The 11,929-nt window shown below is 38.6% G+C and overlaps 2 long non-coding RNA genes across 2 annotated transcripts; both read left to right on the top strand.

Moving 5' to 3' along the window:
• Positions 1-1,340: 1,340 nt before the first annotated feature.
• LOC148158187 (uncharacterized) lies at positions 1,341-3,059 on the top strand. Its single transcript, XR_015763985.1, has 2 exons — positions 1,341-1,581; positions 1,839-3,059. It is a non-coding gene; the product is annotated as an uncharacterized LOC148158187 (long non-coding RNA).
• Positions 3,060-8,359: 5,300 nt separating this feature from the next.
• Positions 8,360-9,810, top strand: LOC148158188 (uncharacterized). The gene is made up of 2 exons (XR_015763984.1): positions 8,360-9,148; positions 9,568-9,810. It is a non-coding gene; the product is annotated as an uncharacterized LOC148158188 (long non-coding RNA).
• Positions 9,811-11,929: the final 2,119 nt, after the last annotated feature.

The raw sequence follows: 11,929 nt of genomic DNA on the forward strand, positions 1-11,929 counted from the left end.
TATATCAGCTCATATATCAATGAGCTGATATACAACTCAGCATCAGTGATCCTTGAAATGCTCGGCTATAAGAGCAACCATGAGACCCAAGAAGAAAGATGTCTCAGGTATGAAAAACTGGACAGCACCAGGGCCTGACATGATCCATGCCTACTGGCTAAAGAAACTCACTGCCCTCCATGAGCGACTGGCAGCTCAACTGAACCAGCTGCTACAAAATGGGACTCACCCTGAATGGTTAACTGAAGGGCGCACAATCCTGATCCAGAAGGATCCCTCAAAGGGTTCAGTCCCATCCAACTATAGGCCAATAACCTGTCTCTCTACAACATGGAAGCTCATGTCAGGCATCATAGCGGCTAAGATAAGCGGACACATGGATAAATACATGAGCACGGCACAGAAGGGCATCGGCATTAATAGCAGAGGAGCCAAACACCAACTCCTTGTAGACCACACAGTCGCCCGAGACTGCAAAACCCGACACACCAACCTGTGCACCGCTTGGATTGATTACAAGAAAGCCAATGACTCAATGCCACATACCTGGATCATTGAATGCTTAGAGATGTACAACATCAATAGGACTGTAAGAGCCTTCATTGCAAACTCGATGGGGCTGTGGAAAACCACCCTTGAAGCCAACTGCAAACCGCTTGCACAAGTGTCCATCAAATGTGGCATATACCAAGGAGACGCTCTGTCCCCACTGCTGTTCTGCATAGGCCTGAACCCCCTTAGCCAAATCATCAACAAGACTGGCTACGGATACCGACTCAAGAATGGGGCCACAATCAGTCACCTCCTCTACATGGATGACATCAAGCTGTACGCCAAGAGCGAGCGAGACATCGACTCACTGATCCACACCACCAGGATCTACAGCACTGACATTGGGATGTCATTCGGGAACGAATTCAGTCTTGTCACCAGACAAGACCCAAGGTGTAGGTTGTGCAAGGAGGCCTCTGAGACAGTCCAGCACATAACAGCAGGGTGCAAGATGCTGGCAGGGAAAGCGTACATGGAACGACATAACCAAGTGGCGGGCATAGTGTACAGGAACATCTGTGCAGAATATGGACTGGAAGCCCCGAGGTCAAAGTGGGGAACACCCCCAAAGGTGGTGGAGAATGACCGAGCTAAGATCCTGTGGGACTTCCAGATCCAGACAGACAAGATGGTAATGGAGAACCAACCGGACATTGTGGTGGTGGATAAAGAACAGAGGAAAGCCGTTGTGGTGGATGTAGCAATACCAAGTGACCACAACATCAGAAAAAAGGAGAAACTGGAGAAACACCAGGGCCTCAGAGAGGAACTGGAGAAGGCCTGGAAGGTGAAGACCACAGTGGTGCCTGTGGTCATCGGGGCCCTCGGGGCAGTCACCCCCAAACTGGAGCAGTGGCTCAAACAGATCCCAGGAACAACATCAGACATCTCAGTCCAGAAATGTGCAGTTCTAGGCACAGCCAAGATACTGGAGGAGAACCTGAAGCTCCCAGGCCTCTGGTAGAGGACCCGAGCTCAGAGGATGAAAGCAAGGGCGTAGGTTCGGTCTAAGTTTTGGTGGGGACCTTGGTAGGGACCTTGACACCCCCCCCCCCCCCCCCGCAGCACAGTGAAATGCCGAAGAGCACCGAACATTTTTGAGAAGGGGGGGGAAACCACATTGGCTTAATAACCCCTCCCCCCAACCATAACCATATCATACATCTTGTGTATACAACCAGATACAGTCATACTCAGCAGATCAGTTCAAGAACACTTTACTTTTTCCTTTACAAAATTCAGCAAACTTTACAAGTAAGATCAAAAGAAATATCCTCTGGATACAGCAAACACAATTGCAGATAAGAAGAAATCAATAATAAAAGAAAAAAGAAAAAATATTACATAATTAACAGACCTATTCTACCTCACATTCAGTGCTGACCTTACTAAACACCGGACTTTACAACAAATGCGTTGCGTGATAGATATCTAACTTATGGGTCCACTCACTGTACTTACAGCCGACGTAGCGAAATAACTTCTAATGTCTGTCCTTTTCTTTTTTGGTGGCGACATGGTCTCGGAGACTCAGAAGGAGACGCGTGTGCCCAGCTAGCCGCCGCCTTTTGCAGCTAATCAAAGAACGTCCGACGAATCAACTGACTCCCCCTCCCCCCCATCCCCCCGACAGCACCGTTCCGACTCGGTCTCGGAGGCTCATAATAAATGTCAAACTAAGAAGCTTCCGTTCCGCGCACCGCCTGTTGCTGCTAATCAAAGATCGTAGATCCACGTTCTTTGAGCCAATATGGCAAAAATTGGTCGGGACTTTTTCATATCCCGTGAATATTGGTCGGGACATGTCCCTACCGTCCCTACCCAAACCTACGCCCATGGATGAAAAAGACCACCCGCGGAGGGTGAGAGGGGAATTTATTATTTTTTTTATATATATACACACCCACAATACCTTTAAACTTTAAAGTATTACTTTGAATAAAGAATTTGTTAGTTGGTTCATGATATCCCACTTAATTAATAAGCCTTATAGCTTTTGTTGTAACTTAACTAAAATATCGATTTGTTTTAACTTGCATTTTCTCAGATTTCTGAGCAATACAAAACCAGAGGAAAATATATGCAAGCCTTTAGCATTTATTAAATCTTTTATTTTAAACAATATTCCAATAGTTTTTGTTTTTTTTTACTTAGATTTTTATTAATTTTAATTTTTCAGCAGAGGAAAGTACAACGATATGTAACAGAGTTACAAATGTACCTTTTTTTTAAATTATAATTTGTAATTCATTTTATATTGAGAATATGTGAATTTTATCTTATTTAGTTATTATTTGTTGTTTTGCCTGCGGGGGTCGCCTTTCTACACTTTGCCTCGTTTGTGTCTCCTGGGCTTCCGTAGCTCGGTCCGCCCTCATAGCATCCCCCTTTTCCCTCACAGCGTTGTTCTGCGCTGCTGTGGGCTGGAGTGCAAGGAGATTAGAAGAGGAGGTTGATTTATTGTTTTACTCTTCTTCTCCAGAATAAAAAAAAAGATTTCATCGAAACCTGATTGCCTGATTGACTTACCACCCGTTACACATACTTCAGTGGTTCATAATACAAATGTTGACAATATGAAGTTTTCCATATAACAAACATCTTGGAATAACAACTTGCAGCCACAGCATCATGTTTATAGACTCATCATTGTACACCATTTAAATAAGAATGAACTCTGGAAGAGATAACCAATCGACATGGGCCAAAAGACAAATCCATTAGGGTTAACTAAACCAACAGGGCCTCTGCAGGTCCCCAGCACAGGCCATACTTAGATTTTTGAAGTCAAGTTATCTTTTCCATTGTATGCAATTCCTTTACTTTTTGGACCCATAAGTCGTAAGAAGGCGGCTCCAATTGCATCCACCTAATTGTAATGCATTTCAGGGCTGCTGTAAAAAGAACATTTAACAAATACATTTTGGCCCGCCCTTGTAAACCATCAGCAATAATACAGAGTAAGGCAACAGTAACATCCCTTGGGATAACCCCAGAAAAAATATGGTTTATAGCTCTACACACCTCATCCCAAAAGGTTTTGAGTTTGGGGCAGGACCAAAAAACGTGTGTGGTTGGGAATCATTGAGCAACAATTTCTCCAACACGAGCTCGGTACCTTAGGATCCACTTTAGCAACTACATCAGGGGTCCTGAAATATCTGCTAATAATTTTCCATTTAAATTCCCTCCATGTATTTGAGTTAGTAACTCGGTGAGCCTCAGAGCAGATATCCTCTCATGTTTTGTCGGAAATTATTTTGGCCATCTCTGCCAAAGTTAAAACTGTTTAATCCGTTGTTAACATGTTGTAACCTGTTTTTCCGAGCCGCCTTTAAACGCAACATGAGCGCTACGACGCTCGCGCTGCTGCTGGGCGGAGCTACGTAGGTTTGTGTTAGAATCACGGTGTCCTGTCAGATCAGCATACGTTGTCAGATAGTCATACGCTTAGCTCAGACATGTATACGCTGTCATTACCATATGATTTTATTTAATCAGCAACATTGAATCATGACGTAGATCATCATACACTTTGTTATTAACAGCTGTATGGCATCCTGATTTAGCGGTTAAGTAGGTTAATGAGTTTTACACGGGCGTGTGTTGTAGTTGACTGCAGCTGCAGTCAGACCTGCTTTAAATACACTTTGAAACCATGACAACACATGTATATTTATCTAGTTATCATATTATATCATATTATAAACAATTTAATGACTTATTTTCGTCATAACTTATTGCGTATGCTGAACTGACAACTCCACTGACGGTCGGACTTCTTAATGCGCATGCGCGGGCATGCTATTCACTGCATGTATGCTATACTGACAGCGTATGGCTATCTGATAGAACAACGGCAGCAAACCAGCAAAGAACTTTTCACAGTTTTTCCCTCCAAACTAACCGACTGAGTTGAGTAAAGCTGCTGGATGCAGGTAATGTTAGCTAAAAGATGACTAGCTAATATCAACAGAACCTTAAGCTTAACAAGCACCTTGTAGGCTACCGATGTTGGTGTCTATTTTCAGCTACGTACATTCATTTTGCCCCCAAAAAAGATGGATGGATCAATACAGCCACCCCCCCTTTTCCTACCAGAACAACGTGACGAGTAGTAACCCTTATCGGCCCAAGACTTATTTAATTTCAAATGTTCCAAATCAGATAAGTGCGTTTCTTGCGCTACCTGACATTTTGATTGTCTAAGTTGCAGTAAAAAATTTTTAATAGGACTATGCAAGCCCCTGACATTATAACTTATTACAGTTAGAGTACTCATAACTGTTTTAATTTAAAAAATATATATGATAACATTGTGTTGAGGCAGTGACGGCCATTTGACGGATGGGCCCAAACATTTAAGTAACATGAATGCTGATCACCAAGACAATGTAAGAACCGAAAAATAGAAAAGAACAGATAAGAAGTAAGGCTTTGCTGTACACTATTTACAAAAGATTTACTAAGATTTACTATTTACTAAGATTCAGAAGCTCTGCTTTTTTAGTTGCAATAAGATCCTCGGGGAACAGAAGGATCAAAACGCAGAAAACACAACTAAAAGTTTGCATTGCTAGCATAATGCAAGGAAGTGGGTTTAAATCCATAGCCACTATAAAAAGCAGCAACAAACACAACCAGAAAAGAACTGGATGTGTAAAAGAAAATAAAAAATCAACAGAAAGAGAAGATAAAAGTATGGAAGCTCAGGCTCCTGCAGGAGAACATAAGTATATGTACAGTAACCACAATGTAGCAAAGAATCTGCTAATAATAATAATAATAATAATAATAATAATAATAATAATAATACAACCTAATCAAGGCAAATTATGTCTTAATGATTTAACAAGGTTAGAAATGACAAAGTCTCGTACTAACATACATACCAGTATAGAGAGGTAACATTGCTTAACAAAATCACATTTAGGGCTTAAGCAACTAAAGGCACATTGTTTCAAAATTGAAAACTACTGGAACTAGTCGTGCCAATTTAGCATTTAAGGTTTTCCTTACTATTCAGACCCAGATATTGCAGCCGGGATGGTCTTCCGTATGTAGAAGACATACGGAAGACTAGCCTTCAGAGGATCCAGAAACTCCTTGCTGTCCTCTTTGTATGTGATTTTGAGTCTTGCTGGATAAAGTAACCCGAAGCGGACATCGTTCCGTCCCGTAAAGCTTTCCGCGCCTTGGCCACACTGGGGATCCGGGAAGATGGCGGTTCTTGTACCCTGGGAGATCAGCTTTGTCTCTGGCTCTCCTCAGGATGTCAGCGGTCTTGGGTTGTGGGTCTTCGTCCTCTGGAGCATGCTCTCTGGTGTTAGCAGTTAGCTTCGCCGCATTACCGTCGTACTTGAATTTACGAAGTTTATCCGCCATTTATCAAGAAATATCCACTGAAACAGATATCTTTATAGTCCAGAACCTTTGATAGCCCAATTTAGGTTGCAGTTAGTAGCAATTGTGGAATTAGAACGAATATGTTAATAAACCTGCAGGAGCTCTGAAATATCGTCTCCACTCCATCTTACTCATTCCAATAGGTTTTGCAACTTTATTTCTAATATCTTCAATATGAGAGAAACCAGTAAGAGGCTCCAGCTGAGTTTATTGTTTAATAATCCCTAAAAAATGTCTCATGAAGTCGATCACTTTCAACTTTACATGATTATAGATCCGATTACCAGAGAAAACATAGTTTTTTCTTCATTTAATGATAACTTATTGTAATCTAACCATGTTTTCTACTGTTTTTATTTCATCCATATTTTTTTCCAGAAAAAAATTTATTTGTATCGTCCAACATTATAAACTTCAAAATACTGGAATATTAAAAATATCGTTTAAATAAAGTATAAATAATTTACTGAGCCTTGAGGAAAACACTTTACTGTTTCAGTTTGACTTTATTCATCTGTACATAATGTAATCTATTACTCTACTAAATACTTACCCACTGATATGAAACCATACAGGCCACCTGATAGCGCACCTGATCTATAAACTCTAGATCTATAAGCTCTAGATCTGTAAACTAGATGTCGATCGGCTCATTCAGTTTATTTTATTAAGTTTTTCTGAATATTTTTCCAATATTTCGGTAAACCGCGGTTGCCATGACGACGGCCTGCAGCCTGGTCTCCAGTTTAATGGAAAAACTTTTGCTGGTTTCATTTTGTCAGAAAAGTTCCAGTTAAAATGATCTGTTACAGATAAAGGTGAGAGGTTTAATAATATCATAAATAATCTTTTTCATGATATTAACATTGTTACAATCTCTTTATTTCTTATTTTTTAACTACGTCTCAGGAACATGAATATCATTAATATTAAATGTATAATTGTGTTTCCATCTCTAACCTTTGGAACTCGTTTACTAAATATTAACAAAATACTGACTGAAGGCTTCAACAATATGCTCTTTGTTTTCCACTGTGGTTTTGTTCTATTTAATGCATATTGAGAAATCTCTATTATTTTTAAAACTATTAGTTATATTCCAACTACCCTTAATATCACTGCTGTGTTTTTTCATAATTCTGTTTTGCTTTCTCAGCACTGATGTTAACTTATTTTTATATATTTTATATTGTTCCTAAGCTCCTGATGAAATCCTTATAAGTGGTTTTTCTTTTTACAAGCCAAATCAGGGAGTCGATCTATTTCTGATGTTTGTTCTTTCAGGGGAAAATAACGATTATAAATTCTTACAAATATTTCCAAAAACATATTATATGACTCAATAACATTATCAACATGAACATTTGGCCAATTATAGTTCAATAATTCTGCTTTCATTTCTTCCACAGCCTCAGGTGATTTTATTCTAACTAGATTAGTAATTTGCTTTGTGATAAGTAAAATCAACTGATTACTAATATCCACCACAGTAAACATGGCAAATGATCAGCAATCCACTTTTTGTTTTCACATTGAACTAAAACTATTATCAGTTCATGGCTCTCAGTTCTTCATGTTGGTCTTAATATCAATGGACAGAAACTTCAACCAAACACTGATAAATTCTGTCCTTTTAGTATCTCAATATATTTCAGCAAATCAAAGTGAAAATCTCCACTAATAAAAGTAAACTTTTCATTGTGCCTTTCATTCGTCTCTAATACTTTCTCACTAAACTCATCTATGGAAGAGCCAGGAGTTCGATAAACACGACTGATTAAAATATGTCCAGATTTATTATCCTCAGTTTTAACATCCATCAAGTTATCAACTGAAAATGTCATTTTAGTAACAACCGTTCATCTCCGTCGGCTCGTTAGTGCTGTTTCACTAACGAGCAGCGAAGCACGTTAACCTGGTCTGACTGGACATGGGACCCATCGTCTGACTGGACATGGGACCCATCGTCTCACTGAACATGGGACCCATCGTCATCTCAGTCGTCCAGGTTCCTCAGATTACGACACTAAATTCCTCATCAAATTTCTGAAGGTAGCTTTTAATCTGAGAAAAGTTACTGTGCCTGTAAGGGTCATAGTGGGTGGATGTGCTTCCATAGTGATCCAGGATGATCAGTCTGGATGAATCTAAACGCTGATGGACCATCAGATGGATCTGATCTGTGATCAATCCTCCATCGGCTCACCTGGATCAGCTGCTGATGGACCTGATCGTCTCCTGATCAGAACCGAACCTGGTGGATCCATCTGCTGATCAGCCTGTTTTCTCTCCAGTCAGAATGAAATGAGCCTCAGATGCTTTCAGACGATGAGTTACATCTTCATGAGACAAACTGAGGAAGTTATTATTCACTCAGAGGGAAGTTTTACCTTCATTTAGTTTCTTTACTTTTCAGGTTATTGTCTGAGGATAAATGTGGTTCAGTTTCACAGTTTAAACAATAAAATGTTAAAGTCATGGTAAACGCTGTAGTCAGGTTTCAGTGTGTTTAGGTGAGATTTGGCGCCATCTAGTTTCTTATTGTCCACAAGAAAAAGTTTGCGTGGCTGCCGCACATTTTCACGGCAGGTCAAAAGTTTGCATATATTTTTTATATCTTACATGCCAACTTGTGCGTAAAATATAGTGCTGCACACTTTCGGTGCGTACGCCGCTTTAACGTGAGGCGCCAGGTCAAGAACTTGAAACCAACTTCAGGCCGACCTGTGGTGACAAAAACAAAAGCTCAGAATCGTTTGTTTTATCACCAAATAAAAGATTTCAGTTTCTCTGTAAGAAAAAATTCAGGCCATGTTCGCATTTCAGCCTGAAGGAACGATTGTTTTGTGTGTGGTTTTATCGCTCATATTTCCAAATAAATGTAATTTGTATGTGATCTCCTGTGAACTGCAAACAACCTGAAAGTGCCCGCATGCCCAGTAGAGGGCGCAATGACATCACACATAGAGAGTGTGCTCAGTATTTTGCCAACCGCCAAAAAGAAGAGCTCAGTAAATGTGGAGAGAAACATAGACATCAATCCGTAGACCCCCACTGAGCGCTGAGTCCTGCGTAACGGCGTCCGCCATCTTGTGTGTGGCAGCAGAGGATCGGAGCTCCTTCAGTCCTGTTCTGTGTGTTTCAACCGTTTTACGAAACAAACTGGATTCATTAGGATTACCTTCCCCAGGTAAGGATGAAAGATCAGAATTACTTTGGAGCCAGAAATTCGCTTCTAAACAACAGAGAAATATTTCCTATGTAGCTAAATTGGCCCGAAATAACCGCTGATTGTTAGCTTAGCAGCTAACGTTTTCATACTGTTTTCTAATGAGAGCTGATGAGAAACCGCTGCTAGAGGAGAAGTTCATTAGAAACCAGAGGATTTAGTGAGGAAAGGTCAGTCAGGATCAGAGCTGGAGCTGCTGCTCTTCAGTCTGTTTCCAGCTCAGCTTCTCCATGTCGGTATTTAGCTATAAAGATGCTACGAGTCAGAGCCCAACATGCTGAAAATGGCTTTTTATGAATGTGAAGGAAACATATACGAAACATATCGTATGTATTTTCTATTACACTTTTTGATAATTTCTCTTTTATCCTTGGCTTCAGTCTGTGTACCAGGACGTCTCAGAAGTCATTGAGTTCTCCCAGTGAGACCAGCAGACTGAAGCCTGTGACCAGTGTTCCCAGTATAATAAATAAATGTTTTATTCTTTCACTTTTTGTGTATTTTTAAATATCTCAGTCTGAAGTATTAGTGTATGGAGAGCCATTTCAGCCAAAATTAAATAAATAAATAAATGGGTGAAATAAATAAACAAATGAGTAAAATAAACCAATAAATGAAAAAAATGAGTGAAATAAAAAAATTAGTTAGATAAATTGTCATTTTTATTCCCATTTATATTTGCTCATTTATACATTTATTTATTCCCAGATTAATTAAACCTTTTTCATGTTCCCATTTTAATTTGTCCAATATAAATATTTCCCTTTTTTGTTTACCCATTTTTCATTAATCTATTTTTCATTTAACCACTTTTCAATTTCCCTTTTTCATTAACCCAATTTTTTATTTATTTTTCATATTATCCATTTTTCAATTTCCCCTTTTATCAATTTTTCATTTGTCCATTTTTCATTTATCCCTTTATGTATTTACCCATTTTTATTAATCTATTTTTTTTATTTAACCACTTTTCAATTTCCCTTTTTCATTAATCCCATTTTCTATTTTCTAGTTTTATTAATTTCTCATGTATCCTTTTTTATTTACCCATTTTTCTTTGATCTATTTTTAGGTTAGGGGTTATTCGATTATAACACACTTTTTTGTTACTGGAAACCTTATACAAACTGCTATCAAAGCTACATTTATAAATAACTGTATTTTTAAAGTATTTTTAATTGCATTGATACATAGTTCAGCATATTTAAATATGCTTAGTGGATAAAACAGTAGAATAGGAATATAATAATACTGTATTGATGCATTTTACAAAGCACACAGCCGTTTATAATTTATTTAATAAATTATTTAGTAATATCAATATGTAGCAGTGTGACGTTATTACACTAGATTGTCAAGTGAGAAGCTATTCCGGTAGGAACACATATGAACACTTGCAGCTTTTATTTTGAAAAGACGACAGATCCATTGCAAAACAGCGGGTAACTTCCTGTTTCAAAATTTTTATTTTTATTCAAATTTAATGTGTTGTGAATGAAAATGTGAATTATTATCTTTACTGCCAAACATATTGAGTTCATGGATTGTTGTTTTGAGTGTCAGTTCGGGGTTTAAGAAGAGAAATTAACGGATTGTACCATTATAGTCCGTGAAAGGTTTTCCCGCGCTCTCTGTCGCGCTCTTTCTGTTCGGATTCCGTGGGAGAAGGTATGAAGTTTTGTTTTCTGTGTTCAATAGTTTGATTACTGTTCTTGTAAAATAATGTACTTTGGAGCACTTGAACGTTGTTAAACAGTGCTAGAACTGTGTTAGCAGATATTTAGCTGCTCATATGCTACATGAAACATTGCTAATGAAAATGCTACATCCATGTGCTGAAAATAGTATTGTTCATGGTTAAACAGGCGCTGTGGAGCACTGTGATGAGAAAAAGCCTGTTTTGACTATTTTCTGCTATTTGAATGCATTAAAAGTGCCTTCAGATCAGCTGTTGTCTGGCTGTTACTTCCCACAAGACAGAATCAACTACACTACAAATACATATTTATATAAACATATAAACACAAATAAGTAATGATTAATACTGAATAACATACATTAGGCTATCCATCCATATCCGATGGATAATATACATTATCCGATATTATCCGATGGATAATGCATATTATCCATCAGCTGTTTTTCACCTGACGAATTCTAGCTTCAGAGATTCAGCAGCTGAGATTGAGTCCAAAATCCAGTGAGATCCATCCGTGCTGCAGTGAATCCGTCTCTCTTTATAGATATCTCCCTCTTCTTCCTCACATCGTATCTTTAGGAAACTTTCAAAACAAAAACGGAAGATTTAGGTTGTATCTTACTTTGACAGAGTGAAAGAATATAAATAATAGTCTTTACCACCTGTGTAAACTTTGCCGATGAATGTTATAACTCATAATATAAGTTTTATAATATGTGTTATATTGTTTCATTTCTAATATAGGCCCTTGTGTCAGATAATCTAAGTCAATGTTAGAGAATAATTAATTTTTTTAGATTAACAGAATCTCAGTCAGCCTTCATAGCGGGGCTGAACCCGTATTACACCAAGCACTGTAGCTAATATTAGCTGGTATCTCGCCGGTGGACATAAATACAGTAAAGTAATATTCTAATCACAATATATACACAATAATATGTCCATCTTACTTGTGAAATGTTGTCTGTGGAGCCCTCACATCAATAATCCATCGACCAGAACAACAATATCCCTCAGTGCTGAGGCATCTGCTGCTGTTTTGG

Source organism: Poecilia mexicana, unplaced genomic scaffold, assembly GCF_051168715.1.
Source record: "Poecilia mexicana isolate PSO_F unplaced genomic scaffold, ASM5116871v1 scaffold_8, whole genome shotgun sequence".
In the NCBI taxonomy this organism is placed as follows: domain Eukaryota; kingdom Metazoa; phylum Chordata; class Actinopteri; order Cyprinodontiformes; family Poeciliidae; genus Poecilia; species Poecilia mexicana.